The 15,645-nt window shown below is 34.8% G+C and overlaps 1 protein-coding gene across 16 annotated transcripts in view; it reads right to left on the reverse strand.

The window, feature by feature from the left end:
• LOC143255824 (uncharacterized) overlaps positions 1-15,645 on the reverse strand; it is a 201,908-nt gene that overhangs the window by 121,310 nt on the left and 64,953 nt on the right. For 10 of the 16 annotated variants that reach the window (XR_013030880.1, XR_013030877.1, XR_013030874.1 and 7 more), the window contains exon 2: positions 7,956-8,109. The gene's annotated coding sequence lies outside the window, so the exon portion shown is untranslated. Of the gene's footprint in view, positions 1-7,321; positions 7,429-7,955; positions 8,110-9,343; positions 9,366-15,645 lie in introns of those variants that run through there. The other 6 variants (XR_013030871.1, XR_013030869.1, XR_013030870.1 and 3 more) reach the window with 2 other exon arrangements.

A 15,645-nucleotide genomic window follows, 5' to 3' on the forward strand; every position in this document is an offset into this window, starting at 1 on the left:
GAAAATTATTTATTTAATAACACACATCGCCAACTCTAGGGCTATTTCAATGATATGATGAGAATTGACACTTTTATAACACACTCAAAGTTCGAACACGTGAAGCATAATTTTAAGGCAACTAAATGTGAATCATGGACCGTCTGGTTCACAGTTCGACTTTAGCCCGGCATGGCTAGGTGGTTAAGGTACTCGAATCGTAATCCGAGGGTCGCGGGTTCGAATCCCCGTCACTCAAACATGCTCACCCTTTCAGCTGTGGGGGCATTATAATATTACGGTCAATCCCTATATTCGTTGATAAAAGAGTAGCCCAAGTGTTAGCAGTGAGTGGTGATGACTAGCTGCTTTCCTTTTAGTCTTACACTGCTTAATTAGGGATGGGTAGCGGAGATAGCCCTAGAGTAGCTTTGCGTGAAATTCAAAACAAACTAATCGAACCATTATGCCACGTCTGGTTCTTATTTTAATGATTTAAAGCGCAACGGATTTGCCGTTGTACATTTATTTTAACACCAACGTTTATTTCGGTTTGACGCGTGTAACGTATATCGTTGGACGTGTATTGCGCAAGTTCCGCCTGTTTTCTAAATTTGGAGAAGATTCTTGAGAATAATATTGTGTGTCATAATTTATTTCGGACGAGTCTCCGAGTTAGTATATTTCGTACGTTACATATTACTATTCCTGGTAACAGTAACTTTGAATTTAAACTTAGAAGTTAATTAAATGTTAATATGTATTAAATTTATGATATTAGCCAACAAGGTTGATACACAATTTTCTTTTTTAACACAAACATACCTTAATATACAAACAAAAAGTATACAATTTATAATAACAGTTATTACTCATAATTATTATGAATGATGGCTTATATACAATAATTTGACAAACTTACAAACAATACTGAGTCTTATATCCGCTCTAGAACTGAATATTTTATCGAGGATACAGGTCCATGATAAGCAAATTAAGCACCTCGCTTAAGCTAGCTTGCTGGTTGGCCTCACACCTTCTCACCGAGGAAGATATGTTATGTCCTCGTAGAAATATTAACGTCCAAAATTAATTCACTGAACTTAAATGGCTTGTAATGTTCGAAATCTCTAAGTGTTCCTGGTCAAATTCTGTTGTTTTCCGATTAATAAGCGTTAATCGCAGTTATAGCTTTCAAGGCCTATGGACTGTAGCTGACGAATAGTAACACTCTTCTTCTGTCTCTTGGCTAGGCGCTTTCTATAGGAATTACGCGAGATTGTAAAAATTTCAACTGTGTTCTAGCCCGCTTTCGTAAAACAAATATTGTAGATTTTTACATTCACGGACCTTCTACAAATTCCGAGAACAGGCAGGGCTTGCGCAATACACAGTCAACAATAGACGTCACATGCAAAAAGAAAACTATAATGAAACAAGCATATATACTAATATAAATGTATAACAGTTAATCCGTTACAGTAAGAATCAACACTATTTGTTTCAAAAAAATTATTAACGTGTTCAAACATTGTAGAACATTCTCAGAAACTAGCCTCAAACCAACACGCCAAGAGACAGTAAGAGTATTACTGGTCAGCTACCGTCAGTGTGCTATAAGTCTCGGAAGCTATGGTAATAACTAATGCCTATTAATTAGAAAAGTACAAAATTTGACCAGGAAAGTTTATAGATTTAAAACATCACAAACTGTTCAACTTCGGTGAATTACTTGGGACGTTATTATTTCGAAAAATCATTAGATATATTCCTCGCCGAAAAACAAGAACTTGTAAGAGGTATGAGGCCAACTAAGAAACGACAGTTCGCCAGCTTAAGCGAGGTGTAACAATATAAACTGAATATTAATTTGCTTATCGTGGACCTGGATCGGCGATAAAATATTCAGTTCTAGACGATAAATAAAACACTGTTGTCTGTTTGTTTCTGAAACTGTTGTACATAAATTATTATTTGTAATAACCCTTATTATAAATTGTATCGTTGTTTCTAAATTAAAATATACTGGTATTAAGAAAGAAAATTGTTTGTATCAATCTTGTTGGCAAATATAATAAATTTGATACATATTAATATTCAATTAACTTCTAAATTACAATTCAAACTTCCGGCTGTTTGAAATCGTAATACCTGAAGTACGTGACATAATAATTCGGAGACTCGTCCAAGATAAATCATAGTACGTAACATAATAAACTCGAAGCTCGTCTAGAATAAATTATAACACGTAACAAAAGTCATTCATAATATTTATAAAACGTATGAGTATTGTTAATAGTAAAATAAAATCATATTTGACGCTTGTGTTTTTCTTATACGAAAGCCACATCGGGTTAGCTACTGTGTTCGCCGAGGACAAATGAACTCCTAATTTTAGCGTTGTAAATCCGTAGACGTCCCACTGGGGTACTCCTGGTTGAATATGTTATAACAGATATGTAAAAGCCAAGAGCATTACGCCTTAAAAGCACATGATAGAAATTTCTCAAAAGCTTAGAAGTACACATCTTCTTACTTCACATGTTCATTTTCAGTTGCTTTCGTGAAATATATATATATATATGTATATATGTGTGTGTGTATAAAACAAGTCGAGAAAACTGAATTACCTAAAACCACTTATTTATCGAGCAGATATATATATATTTCCGAACAAAGTCGGAGATGTGGTATAAGTTCCTGCAACATTCAATCGAAAATCGTTTACGAATCACCAACTGCGGTCCTGCCTCACCTCATAAAACAGCATGACGCGTGTTATGACGTCAGAACAATATTGAATCATTTGGTTACGCACAAAACACAACGTTTATTGTTCTAAAGTATTGAGTTGGGTAGTTAAAACTAGACATTAATGGTAATTTTGCTATTGAATTTTATTAAAGTAAATATGTAGGCTTAACACTATTACCAAGCTCACTGTGATTATAAAAATATAGCTATTGTGCAGATAAGTTCTCAAAACAGATAAACTAATTAATACAAATTGAAAACTGAGGTGTAAACGTTCCTTACAACTAAATGATAGATTCATCAAAAAGATAAATATACAGGGTGGCCCGTAAGTCCCTACCCATCTTTGTATCTTTGTATCCACCCTGTATCTTTTTATCAACGCAGTTTTTTTTCTGTTTGTGTGTTCTTTTCTCAGTACGGTTACAGGGTTAAAACGAAATATTTCCTGTCAACAACTGTTGAAAACAAGCGATATCTTTTTAAAGTATCCTAATTTCCTCTTATCACATCAATAGCAGGATATTTTGAAACAACTCTCTCACTCTGTAATAATTTTGGTGTATATATAGACAGACGTTTTTATAAAGTACACAAATAACTTAATCGACATATAACCTGACAGGTCGTAGGTCTGGTTAAATTAAGTTGCTAGAATTTAAGACGTGAACTGGACAGTTATGTTTTGAGATTTAAACTCACAGAAAAAAAATTATGTCTGTGTCATTTCTTCAGTTGTTTATTTTATTAGCAGATAAGATTTAAAGATATGGAATTCCAAAATTTAAATTATAAAAGCTAAATAGTTCTTAAAATATGTTTTGCCTCACTGCATCTGCATTAACAACGAATCTTGAACAAAATATTTATTTGCTGTTCAGCGCAAAGCTATACAATAGGGTATCTGTGTTGTGTTCACCACGTGTAACTGTTTTAGCATTATAAGCTATGCCCGGCATGGCCAAGCGTGTTAAGGCGTGTGACTCGTAATCTGAGGGTCGCGGGTTCGCATCCCCGTCGCGCCAAATATGCTCGCCCTTTCAGCCGTGGGGGCGTTATACTGTGACGGTCAATGCCACTTTTCGTTGGTAAAAGAGTAGCCCAAGAGTTGGCGGTAGGTGGTGATGACTAGCTACCTTCAGAATTACCGTTGAACTACTACAGGTGGAGAACAGCAAATTAAATTACCCATAATGAAGGTGTTGTCACCAAGATTAAAGTAAAAACAAGCAGAAAATATAAAGGCCAGTTTCAAATATGTGTGTTTACAAATAAAAAGAAACGGTAGAAAAACAACAAGAAATTTCTAGAAGACGTGTATGAGCTATGCTTACCAGACCTACAAATAACACGTTATCACATTCTTTATGACGAGAAGCCCGCTTGAAATAAAAATGTATCTTAGAAGGGCAGGTATGGGTATTAACACTTGTATTGATAAGGAGAGAACAACGTTTCGACCTTCCTAGGTCATCTTCAGGTTAACCTAGGAAGGTCGAAACGTTGTTCTCTCCTTACAAATAAAAGTGTTAATACCCATACCTGCCCTTCTAAGATACATTTTTATTTCAAGGGGGCTTCTCGTCATAAAGAATGTACCATACAATACCATACCAGCCCAGCCGTTCTGAAATAGGTTATCTCATTCATTGGTTCACTGAATGCTATAGATTACACAGGAGGTAAGATTAATCAGAGCAACGTTTAGCTAACACTAGCTTAACATTTCCAAAAATTACAGAAAATTTAAGTTATGAATGAAGAATTGAGCTTGATTCAATCTACACAAACACACACTCAAAAAATAGGGTCAAAATAGTAAGTACATGAGTCGAAATTTTCGTGTACGGGCAGACGAGAATCAGTTTTATAATATTCGGGTAAGACCACATAAGGATGATCTTCACTAGTAGTCGCTAATTTTGAACTGATATACGAGTAGCTGGGCAGATACTCGACTGCACCTACAACCAATACTTGGACTACTGTAATCGAATAGTGGGGTTTGACCGTCACTCTTATAACACCAATGGTCTCAAAGTGCAGAGCGTAATTTTGCGACAACGGAATACGAAACAGGATCCAGTTGATTCACAGTCCAACCCAATGAATATTGTGGTGTATAGAACTAGTAATACTCTTTTCATTTCACACCTGAATTTCGCCCTCTGCAATGGGCTATTTGCACTCTGCCTATGAAGGGGGTAACCGAATCACGGACCTTTGCATTATAAGACGGCAAACTTATCGCTCATCTACCGGGTGATACAAATGACAATAACTTATTACTATTATACTTCTATAGTATTACCAAAATTGACAAAATTAAAAATGGTCTTTTAAATTATATGTTAAAAACATCCAATCTCGGGGCTGTTAAGAAGGGTAAGAAATGAGACTGATGACATGTTTTTGAGTAAAATAGGCATTTATCTTTCTGTTCAGGAAATATCAACCCTATTAGACACGTTATCATTTTAATAAAAGTAAACAGAATATTATAGGACAGATGTGTTACTATTTAGTTTCCTATTCCATATTGCTCAATGATAACTCAACGGGAATCTCGGTGGTTTATGACGCTGTAATTCGGGGTTCTATTTCCGCGACGGTCTAAGCCAGACAATTCATTGCGTAGCTTTGTGTTGTAAATCTTGAAGTATGTCAGAGGCCAGATATTAAGCCTGTGAAAACGATTATCGGATCATTTTTCTGTAAATTGTTCAAGGTTGTTTTACTAAGCTATGTACCACTCGCTTTGGAAATAAAAAACAAACAGTTCTCACCTTGTGTTAGTGGAACGTGTAAATATATTCTTCAATATGAATTTCGTCCTAAGTTACTCATTCAGAAACTTCAACACAAAGCATGCATAGCTTTGTGAGCTTAACTTGATTGTTACGACCACTTGATCGCTGGATGTACCATATCTAAAGGCGTCTGACTTCACTTCTCGGCAAATCACACCATCTACGAAACCCCTTCAGGGTGTGGAGGATGGACACTCCGAAATCAATCTGTCTCTGTTTTCACTCTCACACGAATATTACTTGACAGATTCTTAGGGAATAAGATATAATAACATTTGTTTCTGAGCAAATTGTTTAAGAAAAAAAAAGACTGGTGGCGTCCAAACACAAATTTCACGGTATACACAACCCTTCTACAGCAGGTACACAAATTTCAAGGTATACACAACCCTCCTATAGCAGGTACACAAATTTCAAGGTATACACAACCCTCCTACAGCAGGTACACAAATTTCACGGTATACACAACCCTCCTACAGCAGGTCTAAGTTCTTGTTTACGTGAGCATCTGAGATGGATACATTCATGTTTTATCCTTTGATGCAGATTATGTCTGAAGATAATAGATTGAATTGTTTATGCCTTACTTAATGCATAAAAAAATCTTGCAGACTGGCATGGCTAGGTGGTTAAGGCTCTCGACTCGTAATCTGAGGGTCGCGGGATCGAATCCTCATCACACTAAACATGCTCATGCTTTCAGCTGTTGGAGCGTTATAATGTTACGACCAGTTCCACTATGTGTTGGTAAAAGAGGTAGCCCAAGAATTTGCGGTGGGTGGTGATGACTGGCTGCCTTCCTTCTAGTCTTACACTGCTAAATTAGAAACAAAAGTTTCCCATATGTTTGCCATGTTGCCTACCATAGCGAAAGAAGCAGTGTATATTTTATTGTAATTCTGACGAATACCCCTTGGTAAAATACTTATCCATTAAATGGTTTATTTGGAGGCAGTGGTTCTGCTTTAATGATTATAACATTTGTCTACCCTGTAACATCGAACGTCACCTACTGGAGGAAAGCTATCATACTCTAAAGGTTCAAATAATTTTGGTTAATTTTTTCCGAAAAAGTCGCGTCAATTTCTGCGACAAAAACTTAAACCATTTTGAAATGTATTATTGCAACTTAACAAGGTTTATCAAAGCCCTTATTCCAAAGAATGGATTAACCTCCCGAAACGTGTATGTCTTAATACCAAGACTGATAGGAATTAAAAAGTCTACTTGGTCACAGAGTTACCCTCGAATGCAAGTAAAACTATTCAAAATTACAAAGAAAATTATTCAAAAACCTTTCAACAGCATTTATGACTATTAATTTATTCAAAATTCTAAGTCTCAAAGTAAGATGTGAACATAATTTGAAAAAGTTCATTTAAAAAAATCTGGAGGATTCTAAAGACACAGTAGCCTCAAAAAGAACAAAGTACAAGAAGAAAATAACCTAATTATAAAGTCATATATAGTGCATTTACACTCACCGTAACTTCTGAGAGGACAAGGTTTAAGTCACCAAAGGCAGTAGTCTTTAAGGACAGAACATTAAACTTTTAATGCACAGTCTTAGAAGACGAAACAAGTTTTCCTCATTTCTAAACTAATGAACGCGTTAAGAATGACATCATCATAACTCGTTTACTTTACCACACATCGGGTTACTGATGAAAGTAATTACCCGGCACAATAGCATCTATTCAAAAAACAGGCGTGCTGAGAGAACAACCATACCTATAAACTGATAACGTGTAGGCGTACACATACTCAGTGTTGTTTACCTGATTTTGATCGTGGTAATGTAATATTAGTCCAAAGTAAAAATTAAGATATAACTTTATTAGTGATTCCCCTCGGTGGACTCAGCAGATAGCTCGATGTAGTTTTGCTATAAGAAAAACATATACTGATTAAAATTTTCAAATCCAAAAACACAAAATTAATAAGTAATCCAAAAGTATCCATAAATTCCTGCATAAACATATAAGGCCATGAACAACAAAATATATATTAATAAAGCATAAGAGTGCAATATATTTTTCTGTTCTTGTAAAAATTATAAATAGAAACGTACACTAATAACTAAAAAATAAGTACAGATAAAAAAAAATATAAATGTAGATGGATTAATATGTAGTTTGTTATCTGCATTAGCCGTCTCTAATTTTTCAGTGTAAGACGAGAATGAAGGCAGCAATTAATCACCACCCACCGCAAACTCTTTACCTCTTTTACCAACGAATAGTGGAACTGGCCATAACATTATAACGCCCCGTCAGCTGAAAAAGCGAGCATGTTTGGCAGGACGAGGATTTGAACCCGCCGCCCTCATATTACGAGTCGAGCGCCATCTGACCATACTGCGTTCGACATATATACGGATAAGTTATAAAAGAAATACAACCACACAGTTACCTGGGTGGTGGTGATGATTCTACAGTGTTTTCAGTTTTTGAGTCTTTTCTTGGACCACCAAGCCAGTGACTGTTTCTGGAGGCTCTCCATTCACAGTAGTTGAGTATTCTTCCACTTTGGTTTCCTGGTTGTCTGGATGCACGTCTGAGTTCAGCTGAAAACAATAAAACTACTCCTGTATAATGTAACACACACATTTGGTCTTGGGCTCTTGTTTAGGTTTCATGTAAATAAAAACTGTAGCAAAGAAGAGATTTGAAGCTTTTGGTCTGTTGTCGTTAATTAAATCTTTCTCGTAGCCTTTAATCAATCGACATTAAAATTAACAATCGGGATGTAAAAAATAACCAAAAATGCACATATTTATTTATTTATAATGAAAAAACTGTTTAAATGCGTAAATTCACTACCACATCTTATAAATTGGAAATGATTTGGCCAGCCTCTAGGAACCTCTGGTATGACTGATTCCGAAAAGTTTCATAAGAAGTAGGCAAGCAGTCACTTACGTAACAGAATAAGTAACAAGCTATAGATAGTGCTTTAAGCTTCAAGTGCAAAGTTTGACCATGCTAATGAAATGAGAAAGTAAAGAAATACTAATATCGCTGGTTTGGTCATCTTCCACCAGGGGCACTTCCTGTAATGAATCATTAACCTCTTCAGTTCATGTAAAAAGAAATTTACTATGGGTATAACACATTATAACCACTTTTAGCCTTCAAATCAAAGAATGATTTTCAGATACGCTAATCTTTTGGCCACCCAAAAACACACTAATGTAATAGGATAACTATGTTCCACTTTGCCAACACTTAATTAAGATTGTCTAGTCCTACGTAAAAAAATAAACAAACCATATGCATTCAACAATGAATTAACAAATGAAACGGAAAATTCTTATACGATTAACTTTCATAAATTTACCTATTTAAGTTTTATTACGTTAGAAATTTAAATATTAGCTAAGTTTATGGAAAACTTTGAACATGATCTCATGCCTTATGCATGAAAAATATATATTTACTTATCTATGCGTATAATTTCTGTAGTATACATTTATATCGTAATGCCCAATGCCGTATTAAGCTTCCTAATTCAGGTTGAGCTAGCATATGCCATAATACAGTTTAGTCATTAGGAAAAAACTAATGGCGTCCAAACACAAAATTCACGTGGAAGTCACGTACAAATAAGAAAACCATAAATAATTACTGCAGGAATTGCGTTTCTTCAGAGGTAGTACGAACCTTAAACTACTTAAGTCTCTATACCATCACCAATTTAATAAATAACATGTGGAAAAATGAGAGCATTCATTTGCTAAAAGAAAATATATTGTTTTATTGTGAAGTGCAAAGCCATGCGATAGGGTATCTGCCACTTACCCATCACGGGTACAGAAATCTGACTCTCAGACTTACCGCCGATTCACCTGGAAATCAAGAGAATATTAAATATTTTACCAAATGCATTTGTCTAATACACGTATTAATGAGAAAAATAATTAAAGACTATTTTCTAAAAATAATCACTTGTTTCCAATTTTCGCTTCATGAAAAGTTTACACTGTTATTTAAGTATTCAAGTAGAATTTCGACACATGTTATTGATACTTGAATATCACTTGTAATTATTTTCCTAACGTATTTGTTAATGAGTAAAAAGAAATTAAAATTACCGCCTTTTCTCTATTTCGTCCCCCCCCCCTAGGTGGTTCAGCAGTAAGTCTGAAGGTTCTTGTTTGTTTGTTTTAGAATTTCGCACAAAGCTACTCGAGGGCTATCTGTGCTAGCCGTCCCTAATTTAGCAGTGTGAGACTAGAGGGAAGGCAGCTAGTCATCACCACCAACCGCCAACTCTCGGGCTACTCTTTTACCAACTGAATAGTGGGATTGACTGTAACATTATAACGCCCCTACGGCTGAAAGGGCGAGCATGTTTGGCGCGACGGGGATGCGAACCCGCGACCCTCAGATTATGAGTCGCACGCCTTAACGCGCTTGGCCATGTCGGGCCTAAGTCTGAAGGTTTATAACGCTGAAAGTCGGATTTAGATACCCGAGGTTGGTCAACATAAACAATTGGTTTTGTAGTATTGTGCCTAACGACTAACAAACAATTTTCATTTCCAGAAAAACTTCATGTTGTTATTTAAGTATTCAAGTGGAATTTCTATAGACATTTTAATCATACTCAATTTATTTATAATTGCCACTCCAGGCTGTACTGGGGGTTAAGTAATTCCAGCTGGTCTTTAATCAACCTTTGTGCTTCATAGAAACTCAGCAACTACACTTTAAACGAACTCTTAACTGAAGGAAACATGACACCTTACAGATTAATTAAAATCATATAAATTGCTTTCTTGCATAAGAATATACTGAAATACGGCAATTTACATATTATTATTTGCACCTAGTGATACACTAACAATATGTTCGAAACTTTATCGGTACACTAAAACAGCTTTTATTTTTTATATATGGATATAATTCATATTGTCAAGATAAACAAAAGGTACTGGCATATATTATTTAATAACAACTGAAAGTAGTTTGAAAACGTTAACAATATTACTTTGTTGAAGTAAACATTAAGCTAGCCATTTGTTGTAACTGCCGGTTTCAAATATCACTCGCTTTGTGTACACAGTATACGAATAAAAAAAAACATAACTGAGTCAAAATATGCCATGTGAAAGCAAACAGATGCAGTTCAATACATCTGAAGATAAAACCGCCATCTGATTTTAAATCAATAAAATATGTTGTAATCCATTATGAAAAACTTGAAAAGAATATGGTAATATTTCCGTATTTTTCATACAGTTTTTACGCTTGAGTTAAATAAAAATTTGATGGAACGTATCTGTCTACTTTCATTTACTAACTTTCACTATGAAAATTCTTTTTGGTCTTTAAAATTTGATTTATCGACTTTGTGCTTCCGCCGTTACTTTTAACGAGAAACGTTAAGAATATTGTGGTTTATTTGACTTGTTTGTGTTCATGTGAAGATACATCTAGTGAAGCATAAACTTGTTTAGAAGATGGCGAAATGTGTTTACGACACAATAAAGACCCACCAAGAATTAATAAAGATGTCTGTGTCATCCATCCAGCCAACTAAGAAAATGATTCCATAAGGACGATCTGAAAGATGGCATCCATGATGCTATCTTGTTGAATATAATATTAATTCAATATGTCCGTAACATCATGCTTAAATCACCGCGTGAATACATCAACAAGAAAACTCAACATGTTCCTAAAGTTATGGAGGTTAATCATTACAGTGTCCTCACGGCTGAAAGGATGAGCATGATTGGTGTGACATAGATTCGAACCCGCGACCCTAAAATTGCGAGTTGAGCGCCCTAACCATCTGACCATGCCACCTCTTTTAGTGAAGTAGACTCGGATTGTTCGTAACACCATGCATGCTAATTCAAAGGTTACATTGTATGTTTGAAATAAGGTCAGAGGATAAAATATTATTATATATTTTAAAGCACTACATAAATGAATTTAAGATATACCGTAATATAAATAAAAACATTGAACACGGATCTAATAGATTGGTTGCTTAATGTGTGTAATGTCATACTGACGAATCAAAAAGTTGATATACTTATCTATATTTCCATTTAAATAAATATGAAACATGATACAATATGTTTAAGATATCTTGAATACGGAACTAAATGGACGGTTTAACGTATGTAATTTCACGTTCTATAACATTGCTTATTATTATAACATTAACCAGATGGATATAAAGACATTAAGGGAACAGGATAAATCTAAACAGTAATTTTAATAACAAAAACCTTTCGATGTATAAAGAACAAACCAGATAAATTTCTACACATTGAAGAAGAATCGACTCCATTATTTACTAATCCAGCTAAGTTTCGTTGCTAAGGGATAATACTGCTTCAGACTCATTCTTTCACGTGTTGTAATAAATACTTTAATGCCTGATGTACGCATATACATTTCCTGTTTCAGGTAATGTAAGCTTACCTAAAACGGTGGGCAACTTTTTACTCACATTAAAGAGGAAAGTAGGTTTCATAAAGTAGTCCTTACATCGCGTAACACAGTTGTGTTTAAGTGTGCCTACACAAATTCTGTGAGCCAGCTTTATTTATTAATAAAATTTATTTAACATAATACATTGATACTTTTACTGCTTTCAATAAAATTATCCCCTACACCGTAGTTAACATTTCTGAGAGCTTTAATAGGTTACGGCGTTCAGTATCAAATTTAAAACACTATCAGTATCAGACTAACACTACTGGGAGTTTTGCAATATTATCATACTTAATATAAATCTCTATATTTCCAGAGCGCTTTCGAAAGGTGAACGTTTCTTCTTCAGGGGCAAACTGGGAACTCAATATAATACTTTCAACACTTTAATTCAACGACTGTAAAGTTCAGGTTTTGTTGACAATGTATGTAGGTTGTCAATCAACTACAAATGTTACTAAATCTTTTTGATAAAAATATCATTTTAAACCAATAATTCAGTCACGGGGTGGTATTTTAATAGGTTCGGTATGCCACTTTAAAAAACCGCATTGTGATAAAGTGCACCATGTTATTTGTCGAAAAGCAATTATGTAAATCCTAAAGCCAATGAAAACGTATTTCATTATTTTCTGAATTGAGACTGCCACTAAGTCTTTTCTCGACTTTTCTATTTTGGTTGTTACGATGGTAACAATGGGTCACAAGTTCGAATCTCTTCACTGGACATGCTCGCGTTTTGAACTGTAGAGGCGCCATAATGTGGCATTCATTCCATGTATTTGATTAGAGCAGCCCAAGAGATGGAGGTGAGTGTTGTTAGCGCGGATTGCTCTCGAGTAGTTTTCCTCGAGGCCCGGCATGGCCAGGTGGGTAAAAGCGTTTGACTCGTAATCTGAGGATCGCGGGTTCGAATTCCCGTTACACCAAACATGCTTGCCCTTTCAGCCGTGGGGGCGTTATAATGCGACGGTCAATCGCATTATTCCTTGGTAAAAGAGTAGCCCAAGAGTTGGCGGTGGGTAGTGATGACTAGCTGCCTTCCTTCTAGTCTTACACTGCTAAATTAGGGACAGCTAGCGCAGATAGCCCTCGTGTAACTTTGCGCGAAATTCAAAAACAAACAATATAAAACAAAGTTTTCCTCGAAATTCGACAAAACAAATCATCAAAAGAAAAGCCCCCCAATGGCTCAGTGGTATGTCTGTGGACGTACAACGCTAAAAACCGGGTTTCAATACCCGTGGTGGGAATAGCACAGACAGCCCATTGTATAGCTTTGTGCTTAATTCAAAACAACAAAAACAACAAATCAAGTGAAAACGTGCGTATACAGACAAGCTGTGAGTAAAAATCTATGTGATATGTGTATGACTTAAATTGGATTATCTTAAAGTTATATGACGTTAGCATACACGCAATTGAGCGACTTATTGGGTTAAAGTATTTGCAAAACTTAACACGGTAATTTCAGTTTTCTAAAATGGGCCGGTACGGATTAATTTTGACCGTCTATTATCTATGAAAACTAATGAAATAAGTTTAAAAGATAATAAAAAAATCGTTTTTAGAACGACTTGGAAAATAAGTTTTAATTCATCAGCGTGCTGAAAGTTGGTTAAAGCACATTCGACGTCAGACGTAACTAAGCGCAAATTAAGTTCTTTATACTTGCAGTGACGGTTATCACAAATATGGGGAAGAAAAAGGTATTTTTTAAAATTTTCCAGGCTTTAGAAAGGAAAGAAATATAATTATATAATAATATATATATATATTAAATAATTACTAAGATCTTAATTATGTTTATCGCTAATTGGTACTCTTTACTTCGCGGTGTTACAATTTTATCGTATCCAATGGCTTCAAAAGTATTACAAGCCCCAACGAAATACGATTAATTAGCCCATTCTTCAGTTGATTCGTTTGTCCAGTAATTTAAAAAATCATTTTTTTAAACTTTTACCTTAAGGTTATAAAAATAATAACACATAACGTAATACAATAAGAATTATTTGAATAATGATAATATTTGCTACAGAAGTACATACAAATCGAATTATATCTTTCAGATACTGGGTTAGCTGTTTTTATTTTGCGCATCGCATTGTGATAGAAGGTTAAAAAAATGATTTCACAAAACTGTACAGCTTCGAGTGAATTACCATCCCTAATTCTACTATGAAATCACTGGATACGGCACCCAAATCCCTAGCATGGAGTACTTCTTAAAATTAATGGTATATTCGACATTTCTTTCCATAATGGCTTAGAATGGATTATCATTTAATCAACTGAAATTGAGCAATGCCACAAGTTGTTATTTGAAGTTAAGCACGAAGCTTCACAATGGGCTATCTGTGCTCTGCCCACCATGGGTATGTAAATCCGGTTTCTAGCGTTACAAGTCAGTGGACATACTGTTGTGCCACTGGAGGGGAGTGTGCTGTTAGTGAAGTGTGTTTGCGAAAAGTTCGAAGGTCATCAAGATGGCTCATTCATCACAACAAGTAATTTATTTATAAATGTCACTTAGAACTAACGCATAATCAAAAATTAACGTTTTCAAGCTAATTTATTTAAATCAGAAAAGATTGATTAACTAAATATACAAGGCAGAAAAATAGTCTGAGACAGCTTAGAGTTTGGAGATAAATCAAGGTTTGAGCTTAAATAAATTAACAAAATATTGATAAAACTTTGCTGAATATATGTGTTGAAGTATTAGTATATTTTGTTCAGAAGTTGAATTCTATAACTATAGAACTGCAGTACGTATATGAAAGGTAATAACGTTTATTTTAAGTTTTAGGCAGTGTCATTTTCTAATACGATTATTTAGTAATAAAAACGAATTTATTTTGGAAAGACCAATAAATCGTATATTGATCCAAATAATAATTAGATAAACGTATAACAGGAAGATTTGCTTGCTTTTTAAATTTCGCGCAAAGCTACACGTGCGCTATCTGCGCTAGCCGTCTCTAATTTAACAATGTAAGACTAGAGGAAAGGCAGCTAGCTAGTCATTATCACCCACCGCCAACTCTTGGGCTACTCTTTTACCAACGAATAGTAGGATTGATCGATTACTATAACGTCCCCACTGCTGAAATGGGTTAATATCGGTATGGGTTAATGGGTATTGCGGAGATTCGAACCTGCAACCCTCAAATTACGAGCTCAGCACCCTAACCACCTGGCCATGCCGGATCATTTGTGAGAATTATACGCGTATTTGTATGTTTATAAACGTAGGATGTTCAGTATACTAACAGACAGATAAACAACATTACCATGTTATACTTGACAAATCTAAATGTCTGGCAAAAAAAACTACAAACAAATCTTGCATTACAATGTTTTTTTTTTGTCCTTAACTGCACTCTCACGTTCTTGTTATTACTTCATACGTTATACTGTATCATAATTACGTACTATTTATTTATTCATAGGTGAAACCTTATTAATGTTTACAATCTATAAATAACTGAGTAAAGCAATGGATATTCAATTCTATAAGCACGTACACATACACATGTGCTTACTATACTATATGTGTATGTATAAATATGTACATTATTCTCTTTGCTGTATATATTAAGCTTATATAGAGGGTTTAACACCTTACATAAGAATGATTTTTAGAT

The sequence above is a fragment of the Tachypleus tridentatus genome, chromosome 7, assembly GCF_004210375.1.
Source record: "Tachypleus tridentatus isolate NWPU-2018 chromosome 7, ASM421037v1, whole genome shotgun sequence".
Classification (NCBI taxonomy): domain Eukaryota; kingdom Metazoa; phylum Arthropoda; class Merostomata; order Xiphosura; family Limulidae; genus Tachypleus; species Tachypleus tridentatus.